The following is a 14,916-nucleotide window of genomic DNA, read 5'->3' as shown; positions in this document are numbered from 1 at the left end:
TAGGCATATTGAACGACTCCACATTTCACAACAAAGGAGTCACCTTTTCGACTAGCTTATGGGATGGAGGCAATGATCCTAGTAGAAGTGGAAGAAGGATCACCCAGGGTAATCCATTTCAGCGAAAAAGCCAATTTCCAACTCCAAAGGGAAGAGCTCGACCTACTTCCGAAAATCTGAGAAAGAGCTCGGATAAGGGAAGAAGCGTTGAAACGACGAATGACCTCCAGATACAACCAAAAAGTAATACAGCGGGCCTTCCTTGAAGACGACCTCATCCTAATCCGAAATGATATAGGAACAACTCGACTTGGAGAAGGAAAACTGGCAGCAAACTGGAAGGGACCCTTCCGAGTCATAGAAGTACTGGGAAAGGGCTACTACAAGCTTTCCGAACTCGACGGGCGAGAGCTTCCTAGATCATGGCACGCCTGCAACCTAAGAAGGTACTATAGCTAGGGATGACAAAAGATTTTGGATAGGGCACACTCTTTTTTCCTGAAAAGGTTTTTTAACGAGGCATCCTGTCAAGACCTACAAATCACCCGACTTAGGAAATTAACTCCTCATGTATATTTGTATTTTCTTTTAATAACATTTGCTCAGATTCTCTACAAACGATCAAGTCGTATTATTCTAAAAACATTCATCGCTCGATTGTAAAGCTATAGATCGACAGAAAGTGAAAACTGAATTCACTGCGCGATCACGATATAAACGAGGGATAAAAACCCAAATTCTACGAAATCGGAAAAGATGAAGACAGAATAATGCAAGAAGTTATAGAAAGTGATCCATAGAAAGGATCTGACGAGGTCCTAATAAAATGGATTGCTATAAAATAACTTAAAGGCTGGACAGCACAAAAGTCGGACTAGCCACAGAAACCCAAGTTATAAGTAAAGCCCTGGAAAGAGGTCTGGACAACCCTATAAAAGAGGATTACTATAACTTTGAAGAGCCTGACAGGACGAAGTCGGACTCCTACAAAAAAGTTACAAAAGATAAATCCCTGAAAGAGACCTAAACAAGGTCCAAGAAAGAGGATTATCAAGTAACTCGACAAGGCCCGACATGACGAAGTCAGCCCGGAAAGATAAAGCTACAAAAGATAAATCCCTGAAAGAGACTTGAACAAGGTCCAATAAAGAGGATTATCAAGTAACTCGACAAAATCCAACATGACGAAGTCGGCCCGGAAAAGATAAAGTTACAAAAGAGATCTGAACAAGATCTAAGAAAAAACGATTACCTAGTAACGGAACAGGGACCGACGTGAAAAAGTCGGACTAAAGCTACAAAAAATTATAAAAAGTAATCCCAAGGGGTTGCTAGAAATAACTCAAAGATCAACTGAGAAAATCAGCCAACAGAGGGGAGATTGCTCGACCCGATAGACCTCGACCTCACCAAAAGTAATCAAAAGAAGATGAATAAAAAACAACTCTGAAAGATTCCAGATAAATGCTAAAGAAAGCTGCAAACAAGCATATCGTGAAAAACAAGGCAGTTACCATAAAACAAAGACTCAAGAGGCCGCTTGAAGCCAACCCCAAGAGCAAGAGAAACTATTTTGTTTTTTAAAATAAAGTTGCTAAAGGTAGCAACTATCAACAGTCAACAAAATACCATTTACAAAAAAGAGTTCAAAACCCACAGGCCAGGCTATACACAAATCTATCAAGGATAATCAAAGAGAGTTCAAAGGCTTCCCAGTAGCAGCATCAACATGAGGTGAAGGAGGATGAGTCAGGAGAGGCACCACATCCACTGTCCCGTCGCCTCGATTCAAGATCTAACAGTCAGGATCTGGCTCAACTACGGTCGAGGGGGCTAAAGGAACCGGTGGGGCAGAGGCTTTAACAGGAGGTGCAGAAGGAGGATCAATATCATCATCGGGATCATCCGGGACAATCTTGCCATCCTTTACTACATTATCAAGACTAACGAGAGTCAAATCGGCACCAGGGGCAACAATCCGGAACTGCTCTATCAGGTTCTCATAGGCGGCAGTCACGCTACCCACAAGATGACCCTGAAGCTCGGCATAATCAACCCGAGCAGTTTCCAAGTCATCTCAGAGACGCACCAACTCCCTATAAGCCGAGACATAGCTATCATTGTGCTTCAATGCCATGTCCTCAGCCAACTTCAAAGAAGCCGCCAAGGCGATAGAGCTAGCCTTCTCACCCTCCAGTTTTTTTTCTACCTTCGCCAACTTCACCTCCAATTCCTCCTTCAGACCCTTGATCCGATCAAACTTTGATTTAGCCTCCTCCATGAAGGATTTAGTAGCATGAATCGGGATCCCCTAAACAGTCCGAAAAATGCCCGCACCCATATGTGCCATCTTCACACTATTTTTGGTAATAAAATCTAGATGCTGAAAAAGGGACACATCATCCATAGAAAGCCCACCATAAGGGGCAATCTGTTGGTCGACAAACTCAATAGCATCAAAATCCGGGGCATCCAGGTTAAAGGGCTCATATGTTTTCTGCTTTTTTAAAGGAGGAGCACCAGAAGCAGCAGCGAAAGATTGTGGGGGATCTGCCAGACGAACCCGAGGAGTAGGGATCACCCTCCTCGGGCCAGGGGAACTCGGCACGGGCGGCTTCATGATAGTTTGGGAGGACCCCTCCCCAGCCGCCTTGACCGAGATGTTTTGTGCAGCGGCTGCCTTCCTGGCCTTTTTGAAAGCCTTCATGGAGTCGTTGTTCTTCGACATTTCTGAAATCCAGAAAAGACAGAATCAACAAACAAAAGTCAAGGATCACAGGGGTAAAATAGAATAAAATGAAAACACGTCAGTCAGTACCCAACACTTTTCGGACCAAAGATAGGTCCCCTAGAAATTTCTTAGTATCCAGATGTGGAGGCTCCCCCCAAATATCCTCCAATACACTCACAAAGGCCTGCTCGACCTCATCTAACATCTCCCAAGTATACTGAGGCACCATGACATTCTTTTGCCACTCAAGAGGAAAAACAGGTTCATCATTTTCATCAAGAAAAAAGGGGCGAGCCCCCTCAAATGCTCGAACTTTAAAGAAATAGTTTTTGAAGTCCTTAAAGGACTCGTCATACATGGCAAAGACCTTGTGCCCTTGAGAAGATCTAAAGGAAACCCAAGAAGCTTTCTTTTTTGAAGAAGCCCCAGGATTGGCTGAAACAAACAAGTAAAGAAAAAGAGTTAGAGAAGGCTTGATGCCTAACTCTTGACACAGTAATTGAAAATTTTTTATAAAACCCCATGAATTGGGATGAAGCTGGGATGGAGCAATGTTACATGATCACAACGAGTCGGTTTCAAAGGCAGAAAAAGGAAAAGTTATGTTCAACTGACTAAAGAAATATTCATAAGCATAGAAGAAGAGACGCTCCCCCTCGACTGAGGTGGGAAAACAAACTCTTTCGTCAGAACCAGGCGCTACAAGCTCATAATCCCTCTCCTGGGCACCGCTACCACAAATCCTATGATGTTTTCGCAGCTCTATACAAAACTCAGAGTCCACCACAGAAATACACAGAAGAACCATCGAATCCACCCAATCAGCCATGCCCTCAGGGACTTGGGAAGACGTCTCAATAATATTTATGCGAGAAGCCATGAGCCCAACTAGTCCTACAATAAGAAAAGAATATTGGATTACTAAAAAACATCTCGGACAAACAGCAAAACAACTTGACCACACAACCCAGCACAGTATGAGGAACAAAAGGAGACCCCAGGACCTACACAAAAGATCTAGGGGAATCCTTTGGAGGCAACCACAGAACAAGAGCCCAAAGGGACCTACAAGTTCACACCCCAGCAACGACCCTTTTTTTTTTCTTAACCCAGAAATCACCAAGAAACCATTGTCTCCATTCCGTAGAAAAATACCGACAGAACAAAGCCACCAAAGGAGCAACCTTTTTTCGAAATGCAGCAACATGCAAAACCCTAAAGGCACTAAACTACCAGGAAATCCACCCGAAAGCACACAGAAAGACGAAAAGAAAATCAGAAAACATACATCGTAGTGACAGTCAAGCATGGTAGTATGAAAAGACTCAAGCTTTCCAACGACAACTTAGGCAAAATCAAAACTTTATTGAAGAATCACATTCCAAAAGTAAAAACAAAAACAAAAGAAAAGGTTCAAGCTTTCCAAGCATACAAAATCAAGGCGTCATCAAAAGGATCAAAAACAAAAGTAGTAGAAATAAAAAGGTGAAGAGGAAAGCAAAACCAACCTGGAAGAAGGAAAAAAACTTTGAAAAAGGAGTAGCAGAGAATCGACCACAAAGTGGAAAGCACCAAGCGAAGGCCAAAGCGTCACAAAGAAACGAGAGGAGCAGGACAGGAAACGGCGAAAAAGAAGGGAAGTTACAGGGAAAGGAAAACCATCTCTTGGATACAAAATTTGAATAAAGAAAACCAAGAGAAACGGAACAAAAACAAATTAATAGGGGCATTAAAAACCCTCGCGCATTCCCAAGAAAAAAAAAGAAAAAATGCTAAAGGCAAAAGCGCGCGCTTTCAGAAGAAACGAAACAAAAATGTTCCGCATTCAAGAAAGAGCTCTACGGAAGATAAAGCGACAAAGTGCTCGAGTTCGGCTTTACCCGAGAAGGCTCGAAGTCCTAAAACCAAGACTCGGCCTCCGGAATAAAGACCGAGCTCGAGCAGGGGCACTGTTCATACCCTGGGTCGAGCTCTCCGACCCGGGATGTTCTACATACAAAGCGACCGACCTCTTTAAGGTCAGGAGGACCCGACTTCTTCTTAAAGAGGTCGGCCAAATCACAGGAAGGCTCAATAGAGGGCCTAAACAGAGGAACACGCCCCAAATCCTAAGGCAGCCTAAGCCTACAGAGAGAAGGGCGGTTCCCTTGAAGATAAGATGACCTCAATTAAAGATAACATAAAGATAAGATAAGATAACTAACTTATCTTATCTAAGAAGGTCACTCTATGCCATTATAAATACACTGGAGTACCCAGGTATAACTCATACTCTGATTCTACTCAATACATGCTTAATACCCTTGCTAACTTAAGCATCGGAGTCCCTTGCAGGTACCCCCCACCCTCCGGGAACGAAGGAATCAGCATCACCACCAAGTCCAACAAGTCAGACACAAACCATTCCAACCAGTATAGAAGATCTCGTCTGAGATCGACCTACAATTTCAGGTAACCCTCGAAACATGAACCAACTTGAAAAAAGGGAAGCGTACGGAGGACAGATTGAAGACAAAGCGATTGTCGAAAATGAAGAGGGCACCTACGATCACCAAGCAACGTCGCAAAGAGAAGACGCAAAAGGGCGGAACACAGGTGAAAACAGAAAAGTGAGAAAGAAAAGGGGAAGTTACAGAGAAGAGGAAAAATCGTTTCCGTGTGTGAAAGTTCAAAATAAAAGAAAAGAAACGGGGCATTGAAAACAAATTAATGAGGGCATTAAAAACCCTCGTGCATTCCCGAGGCAAGGACGCTAATACAAAAGTGTGCGCTCTCAGAGGAAACGAAACGTTCTACATTCAAAAAGAAACTCTACAAGGATAAAATTGACAAAATGCTCGAGTTCAGCTTCACCTGAGAAGGTTCGAAGTCTTAAAACTAAGACTCGACCTCCAAACAAAGACCAAGCTCGAGCAGGGACACTGTTCATACCCTGGGTCAAAGTTGTCCGACCTGGGATGTTCTACAGATAAAGCGACCGACCTCTTCAGGTTAGGATGACCCGACCTCTTCTCAAAGAGCTCGGCCAAGTCACAGGAAAGCCCAATAAAGGGCCCAAACAGAGGAACACGTCCCGAATCCAAGGGCAGCCCAAGCCCGTAGAGATAAAGGCGGTTCCCTTGAAGATAAGATGACCTCACTCAAAGATAAGATAAATATAAGATAAGATAACTATCTTATCTCTGGAAATGTCACTCCACACCACTATAAATACACTGGAGCACCCAGGTATAACTCATACTCTGATTCTACAAAAAACCTGCTTTATACCCTTGCTAACTTAAGTATCGGAGTCTCTTAAAGGTATCCTCACCCTCCGGTGACAAAGGATCAACACCACCACCAAGTCCAACAAGTCGGACACAACCACTCGACCAGTACAGAAGATCTCGTTCGAGATCGACCTACAGTTTCAGGTAACCCTTGGAACACAAACCCAATAAAATTAACTGAAGTATTTAAATCTCGGGTCTTCTCTCAATGAATTGCAGAGAAGTGTAGTTATTGGTTATGGGAAAGTATAATTTTTGGGTTTTGGATTAAGGAACAAGAAAGTAAAATAACAAGGAAATAAAATAACAACTAAGAAAAGTCCTAACAGGGATTGAGAATTGGAATTCCTATCCTCATTATCATCATCAATTGTGATGGCAATTGTCTTTTGCTTTCACTTAGTTAACCTCTAACAATGAAGGAAAGTCAAGTGAGAAAAATCAACTTAAGTTCACAAGTCCTAATCAAATACTAGATTTAGTGAAGCCTAAGCCAACTAGCAATTTTCAATCACCAATTAACAAAAGAATTTTGATAACTCAAGAGTCTCTAATTGATCAATCCATGTTAAGAATATAAAATCTAATTTAAAATCCAACCAAGCATTTTATCAAACACTTGGAAGGCATAACATAAAAACATAGAAAACAAATGAGACATAGCAAAATCTAAAACAAACTGTTCCGTGGGTTACCTGAAACTGGAGTTCGATCTCGAATGAGATCTTCTGTACGAGTCGGTGCTAACATGTCCGGCTGGTGGGAGATGGCCGGAGCCGTTGTGTCCGACTTGTTAAATTTGGTGGTGGTGCTGATTCTTTTGTCCCCGGAGGGTGGGGGGTACCTGGGTGCTCCAGTGTATTTATAATGGTGAGATGTGACCTTTTGGATAAGATAAGTTAGTTATCTTATCTTATCTTTTATCCTTAAGTTGAGGTCAGCGTATCTTCAACGGAACTGTCTTTATCCCTATAGGCTTGGACTGCCTTAGGATTTGAGTCGTGTTCCTCTACCCGGGCCCTTTATTGGGCTCTCTCGTTGACTCGGCCGAGTTCTTTATGAAGAAGTCGGTCCGCTTGACCTATAGAGGTCGGTCGCTTTGTCATCGATCATCCCAGGTCAGATAGCTCGACCCAGGGTATGAACAGTGCCCCTGCTTGAGCTCGATCTTCTTTGTCGAGATCGAGTCCTTGACTTCGGTCCTTCTCTTGTGAAACCGAACTCAAGCATTTTGTCGACTCCTTTTTGTAGTAGCTTTTGAATGTAGAACATTTTTCTCTAAAAGCGCGCGCTTTTATATCAGCGCTTTTTTGGGAACACAAGCGGTTTTAATATCCACTTTTAATTAGTATTAATGCCCTCATTTTCTCTTGGTTTTTATTTTGAATTTCTCGATCAGAAACGGTTTCTCTTCTTCACTTCTTCTTCGTAACTTCTCCCTTTACTTTCTCACTTTCAATTTTTTCCTTTTGACTTTTCTGAAGCCTCCGCCTGTAGTTTTCGCGTTTCAACCTAGCGACGTTGCTTTGTGACTTCGCTTTTTTCGTGGTAGAAGGGGTGATTCTGGATTTTGCCTTCCGCTCCTCTATAGCTTTCTCTCATTTTCCCAGGTTTGGTTCTTCTTTCTTCCTCCCTCTACGCCATTTTGTGTCTGTTTTGAGAAAGTTTTTATCTTGGTTGGGAAAAGTTTGGATCTTTTCTGCTTTTTGCTATGCTTGATCACTGTGCATCTCATAATTTCTTCATCTTTTGCATGGTCTTTTTTGCTTTTCCCACTGCTTGATACCTTTAGGGCTTTTGCATGTTGTGAAATGCTTTTGATTTTGAAGCTTTAGAATGATAATTTTGTTTGATTCTGAAAAAAGGTTGCATCTTTGACTCTTTTTGCCTGGTATGTTTGTTTTTTACTGATAGACTGTAGGAATATGACTTTCTATTTTGTTTGTGTTTTGTCTTTCTCCTTACTTTGTTACTGCCTCCAAAGGATGCCCCGGGACTTTTAGTTTGAGTCTTGGGGTTTTTCCTTTTCTGTGTATTCGCCCGTCGAGATGTTTTGCCCCTTGTCCGAGATGTTTTTTGAGTAATCCTTTCTTCTTTTCTTTTGTAGGATTTAGTTAGCCTCATGTCTTCCAAAAATAACGTTTTAGAGATGCCTTCCCAGGTTCCTGAGGGTATAGCCGATTGGGTGGACTCGATGGTTCTTATGTGTGTCTCTCTGGTTGATTCTGAGTTTTGTGCGCAGTTTTGGCAATTTCATAGTGTTTGTAGTAAATCCAGTTATGAGAATAACTACGAGCTTATTCCTCCTTCTTCTGACAAGAGAGTCTACTTTTCTACTCGGGTTGTTGATGATCGCCTTTTCTTTTATGTTTATGATTTTTTCTTCGGTCCGCTGGGTATTACCCTTCCTTTTACTCAATTTGAAACTGACTTGTTGTGGTCCTGTAATGTTGCCTCCTCTCAACTTCACCCCAATTCTTGGGGTTTCATAAAAATTTTTCAATTGTTGTGCAATGGTTTTGGTATTCCTGCTTTCCAATCTCTCTTTTTCTATCTTTTTGTCTTGACTAAGCCTAGTGTAGTAAAAAAGAAGTCGGCTTGGGTCTCCTTTCGTTCTACCCAAGGAAAGAAGGTCTTTTCCATGTTTGACGAGTCATTTTGAGATTTTAAAAACTACTTTTTCAAGGTCCGAGCTGTTGAAGGAGTTTGGCCCTTTTTTCTGGATGAAAATGACGAACCTGCTTTTTCTTTGGAATGGCAAAAAGATGTGAGGGTCTCCAGATATTCGTGGGAAATGTTAGATGAGGCTGACCGAGCTTTTGTGACTGTCTTGGAAGAACGCTGGGGTCAACCTCCCCATCTTGACACAAAGAAATTTCTAACCAATCCTGCTCTTCTTCAAATTGAACTGGGTATCTTTTATTATCTGTTTATGTTGCTTGTAGCTGTCTTTCCGACTTGCCCGACTTGTAGCTTGATTTCTGTTTTATTTGCAGAGGCAATGAAGAACAATGAATCCATGAAAGCTTTTAAGAGGGCACAGAGGGCGACTGCTGCCAAAAATATTGCGGCCAAGGCGGCTGGGGAGGGGTCCTCCCAAGTGCGTGAGAAGCCATCCGTGCCGAGTTCCCCTGGGGTGAAGAAGGTGATCCCTACTCCCCGAGTTCGTCTGGTGGATCCTCACCCTACTTCTGTTGCTCCTTCTGTTGCTCCTCCCAATAAAAAACAAAAAATAGCCGAGCCTTTCTACCTCAATGCTCTCAATTTTAATGCCATTGAATTTGTGGATCAGCAAATCGGTCCCTATGGTACCCTCTCAATGGACGATGTGTCCATGCTTCATCATTTGGAATTTATGGCCCGAAATCACGTACAGATGGCGTTTATGGCAGCTACTATATACCGGACTGCTCAAAATCTTCCTCTCCATGCTACCAACGCAATTATGGAGGAGGCAAAGCAGGAGTTTGACCGGATGAAGGGGCTGAAAGAGGAGCTTGAATTAAAGGTGACCAAGTTGGAGAAGGATCTAGAGAATGAGAAGGCGAGTTCCCTTTCACTGGCAGCTTCTTTGAGGTTGGCCGAGGACACAACCTTGATGCATAAGGAGAGTTACGTTACAACTTATCGGGAGGTGATGCGCCTGAGGGAGGAGTTGAATAATGCCCGGAAAGATTATTTTGAGCTCCAAGGTCATCTCGTTGGCAGCGTGACTGCTGCTTACGAGAACTTGAAGGAGCAAGTTCGGGTCATTGCTCCCGAGGCCGATCTCACCCCTTTCAGCCTGGACAATGTTGTCAGGGATGGTAGGATTGTCCCTGATGACGATGGTGATGATGATGCTGATCCTCCTCCTGTGTCCTCTGCCAAAGTGTCGACCTCTTCTGCTCCTCCGATTGTACCCGACTCGGATTGCCAGATTCTGAACTGGGAGGATGGGACTGTGGACACTGTGCCGATTCAGACTCGTCCTCCTTCTCCTTGCCCTGATGCTGCCAAGAAGGCTTCTGATGTTTGCTGATCTCTTTCTGGATATGTAGTTGGCCCAACTTGTGGGATTTTTAAAACTTTTTATTTAATTGCTGACATTTCCTAGTTGCTTGTTTAGCAATTTTTTATTTTGAAAAACAAAAGGTAGCTTGCTATCGGTAGGTTTTGGTGGCCTTTCGGGGCCTTATAACTTTTATGGAGTAATAGAAGTCGCTTTTTTGACTTGGCATCTTTTCAGTTTTCTATTGATGTTTGAAATCTTGTTTCTTGGCCTCCTCGGATTGCTTTGTTTTATTGTTTGTAGCTTAGATCCTTTGAGGTTGTGACTTATGGGTCCAACTTGTTTCTTGGTGGTTCTTTTGCGCTGGTCCCCTTTTAAGTTATTTCTGTAATCCTCTTTCTTGAACCTTTGTCAGGTCTCTTTCAGGGATTACTTTGATAACTTTTTAGTGGTAGGAGTCTGACTTGGTTATGTCAGTCTCCTTTAGGTTATTTTTTGTAATCCTCTTTCTTGGACCTTTGTCAGGTCTCTTTCAGGGATTACTTTGATAACTTTTTAGTGGTAGGAGTCCGACTTGGTTATGTCGGTCTCCTTTAGGTTATTTTTTGTAATCCTCTTTCTTGGACCTTTGTCAGGTCTCTTTCAGGGACTACTTGTATAAATTTTTAGTGATAGGAGTCCGACTTGGTTATGTCGGTCTCCTTTAAGTTATCTTTTGTAGTTCTCTTTCTTGGATCTTTGTCAGATCTCTTTCAGAGACTACTTGTATAACTTTTTGTTTTGGGCTGATTTTGTTATGCCAGGCCCTTCTAAGTTAAAGTAATCCTCTTTAATAGGGTTGGTCAAACCTCTTTCCAGGGTTTACTTATAACTTGGGTTGACTTGGTTCATTCGACCAATCCTTAAGTTATTATTTTAGTGATCCGTAAGACCTCGTCAGGTTCTTTTTTTAGATCACTTTCGATAACTTCTTACATTATTCTGTGTTCATCTTTGCCGATTTGTAGAAAGTGGTTGTCATCTCTAAATCATCTTTTGGGTAAATCGCGTTTTCACCTTTATCAGACGGTTGTCTTTATCGTGATCGTGCAGTGAAATTATTTTTCACTTTCTGCCGATCTGTTGCTTTATAATCGGACGATGAATGCTTCAGATTAATGCATCTTGAAATCTTTGTAGAATATCTAATGTATTTTATTTAAAAGAAAAAGTGCGAATATACATATGGGATTGTCTGAATCTCAACTTGGTGCCTCATTAAAAAACCTTTTCAGGAAAAAGAGTGCATTAAATGATGAGATCCTTTTGTCTTTTTTAATTGTAGTACCTTCTTAGGTTGCAGGCATGCTGATGAGCGGATAATTTGTACGCTTTTTGGCATTGTTTTTAGTATGTTTTTAGTATGTTTTAGTTAGTTTTTATTATATTTTTATTAGTTTTTAGTTAAAATTTACTTTTTTGGACTTTACTATGAGTTTGTGTGTTTTTCTGTGATTTCAGGTATTTTCTGGCTGAAATTGAGGGACCTGAACAAAAATCTGATTCAGAGGCTGAAAAGGACTGCAGATGCTGTTGGATTCTGACCTCCCTGCACTCGAAGTGGATTTTCTAGAGCTACAGAAACCCAATTGGCGCACTCTCAATTGTGTTGGAAAGTAGACATCTTGGGCTTTCCATCAATGTATAATAATCTATACTTTGCCCGAGATTTGATGGCCCAAACAGGCGTTCCAAGTCAGCTCAAGAATTCTGGCGTAAAACGCCAGAACTGGCACAAGAATGGGAGTTAAATGCCCAAACTGGCACTAGATTAAGGTGTGGAGCTCTGCTGTACCTCGAGTATTAATGCAATTACTATTGTTCTTCTATTCAATTCAGCTTATTCTTGTTCTAAGATATTCATTCGTACCCAAGAACATGATGAATGTGATGATTATGTGACGCTCATCATCATTCTCACTTATGAACGCGTGCCTGACAACCACTCCCTTCTACAAGCAAACAAGGCTTGAATGTTTATCTCTTGGATTCCTTAATCGGAATCTTTGTGGTATAAGCTAGAATTGATGGCGGCATTCAAGAGAATCCGGAAGGTCTAAACCTTGTCTGTGGTATTCTGAGTAGGATTCAAGGATTGAATGACTGTGACAAGCTTTAAACTCGCGATTGTGGGGCGTTAGTGACAGATGCAAAAGGATCACTGGATTCTATTCCGACATGATCGAGAACCGACAGCTGAATAGCCGTGCTGTGACAGAGCGCGTTGAACATTTTCACTGAGAGGATGGGAGGTAGCCACTGACAATGGTGAAACCCTACATACAGCTTGCCATGGAAAGGAGTAAGAAGGATTGGATGAAGACAGTAGGAAAGCAGAGAGACGGAAGAGACATAACATCTCCATACGCTTATCTGAAATTCTCACCAATGAATTGCATAAGTATCTCTATCTTTATTTTATGCTTTATTCATAAATCATCTATAACCATTTGAATCTGCCTGACTGAGATTTACAAGATGACCATAGCTTGCTTCATACCAATAATCTCCGTGGGATCGACCCTTACTCGCGTAAGGTTTATTACTTGGACGACTCAGTGCACTTGCTGGTTAGTTGTGCGAAGTTGTGATAAAGAGTTGAGATTACAATTGTGCATACCATGTTGATGGCGCCATTGATGATCACAATTTCGTGCACCACGTGCCATGACCTGGGAAGCTCTCGCCCATCGAGTTCAGACAGTCTGTAGTAGCCCTTTCCAAGTACTTTTACAACTCAGTAGGGTCCTTTCCAGTTTGCTGCCAGCTTTCCTTCTCATGGTCGAGTTGTTCCAATATCATTTCGGATTAGGATGAGATCATTCTCTGCAAAACTTCTCGGCACTACCTTTTGATTATATCTGGAAGCCATTCGGCGCTTTAGAGCTTCTTCCCTGATCCGAGCTCTTTCTTGGATTTCTGGTAACAAGTTGAGCTCTTCTCTTTAAAGTTGGGAGTTTGCTCGCTCATTGTAGTGAACTACTCTAGGCGACCCTTCCTCAATCTCTACTGGAATCATCGCCTCTATTCCGTATGCTAATCAGAAGGGGGATTCCTTCGTGGTGGAGTGTGGCGTTGTTCAATATGCCCATAGGACTTGTGGAAGCTCCTCCGCCCAGGCTCCCTTTGCATCTTGTAATCTCCATTTTAATCCGGCCAATACGACTTTGTTAGCAGCTTCATCCTGTCCATTGGCTTGTGGGTGTTCAACGGAGGTGTACTGGTGCTTTATATTCAAGTCAGCTACTAGTTTTCTGAAGCCTGCATCTGTGAATTTAGTGCCATTGTCTGTGGTTATTGAATATGGAACCCCGAACCTTGTGACAATATTTCTATATAAGAATTTCCGGCTTCTCTGAGCGGTGGCATTGGCTAGGGGCTCTGCCTCGATCCACTTTGTAAAGTAATCTATCCCTACTATGAGGAATTTAACTTGTCCTGATCCCTGTGGGAAGGGGTCGAGAAGATCGAGTCCCCATTTTGCAAACGGCCAAGGCGAGGTCACGCTAATGAGTTCTTCTGGCGGGGCGATGTGAAAGTTGGCATGTTTCTGACATGGTGGACATGTCTTTACAAATTATGTAGCTTCTTTCTGTAGAGTTGGCCAATAAAATTCCGCCCGGAGTACTTTTTTTGCGAGAGCTCGTGCTCCGAGATGATTGCCACAAATACCGCCGTGTATTTCTTCTAGCACTTCCCTTGTGTTGGAGGTCGGCACGCATTTTAGTAAAGGTGTTGAGATTCCTCTTTTGTACAGGATGTTATTTATGATGGTGTAGTACTGTGCCTCCCTTTTTAACCTCTTTGCCTCCTTTTCTTCTGTGGGGAGCGTTCCTCTTGGTCCTGACTTGTTATAGTCAGGACTTTTTCTTCTTCCGAGATTGACGGGTTTTGCAACGTTTCCTGGATGAGGCTCCTACTGTTGTCCCCTGGTTTGGTGCTGGCTAGTTTTGAGAGTGCATCAGCTCGGGCATTTTGTTCGCGGGGTATGTGGCAGATTTTATACTCCCCGATTTGTCCGAGCTATTCCTTGGTTTTATCCAAATATTTTTTCATGGTTGGATCTTTGGCTTGGTAGCTCCCTGTTATTTGTGATGTAACCACTTGTGAATCGCTGTAAATGTTGAGTTTTTGAGCTCCGATCTCTTTAGCCAGCTTCAAATCGGCTAATAATGCTTCATATTCTGCCTGGTTATTGAGGCCGGGAACCCGAACTTGAGGGAGAGCTCAACTTGGGTTCCTTGGTTGCTTTCTATTATCACGCCTGTGCCGCTTCCAGTTTTATGTGAAGAACCGTCCACGTAAAGATTCCATTCTGTGGGGGTTTCTAGGGCATCTGTGAATTCTGTGATAAAGTCGGCCAGATACTGTGATTTGATGGCCGTCCGAGCTTCATATTGGAGGTCAAACTCTAACAACTCAACCGCCCATTGTAGAATTCTACCTGCCAGATCTGTTTTCTGCAATATTCCTTTTATGGGCTGGTTAGTTCGAACCCTAATGGTGTGAGCTTGGAAGTACGGGCGGAGTCGTCGAGATGTTAGAATGAGGGTATAGGCAAATTTTTCTATTTTCTGGTAATTCAGCTCGGATCCCTGTAGCGCTTTGCTAATGAAGTAGACGGATTGTTGCCCATTTTCATCTTCTCTGACTAGTGCTGAGGCTATTGCCCGGCTCCCTACTGCGAGATATAATATGAGCGGTTCTCCTTCTCGTGGTCGAGATAGGATAGGTGGCCATCCTAAGAACTCCTTGAAGTCTTGGAAGGCTTGCTCACATTCTGTCGTCCATTCGAACTGTTTTCCCTTTCTTAAAGTAGCATAGAAGGGGAGAGATCTTATCGCAGCTCCTGCTAAGAATCGGGATAGGGCGGCCAACCTCCC

The sequence above is a fragment of the Arachis duranensis genome, chromosome 9, assembly GCF_000817695.3.
Source record: "Arachis duranensis cultivar V14167 chromosome 9, aradu.V14167.gnm2.J7QH, whole genome shotgun sequence".
In the NCBI taxonomy this organism is placed as follows: domain Eukaryota; kingdom Viridiplantae; phylum Streptophyta; class Magnoliopsida; order Fabales; family Fabaceae; genus Arachis; species Arachis duranensis.
This window is presented reverse-complemented; position numbering follows the sequence as displayed.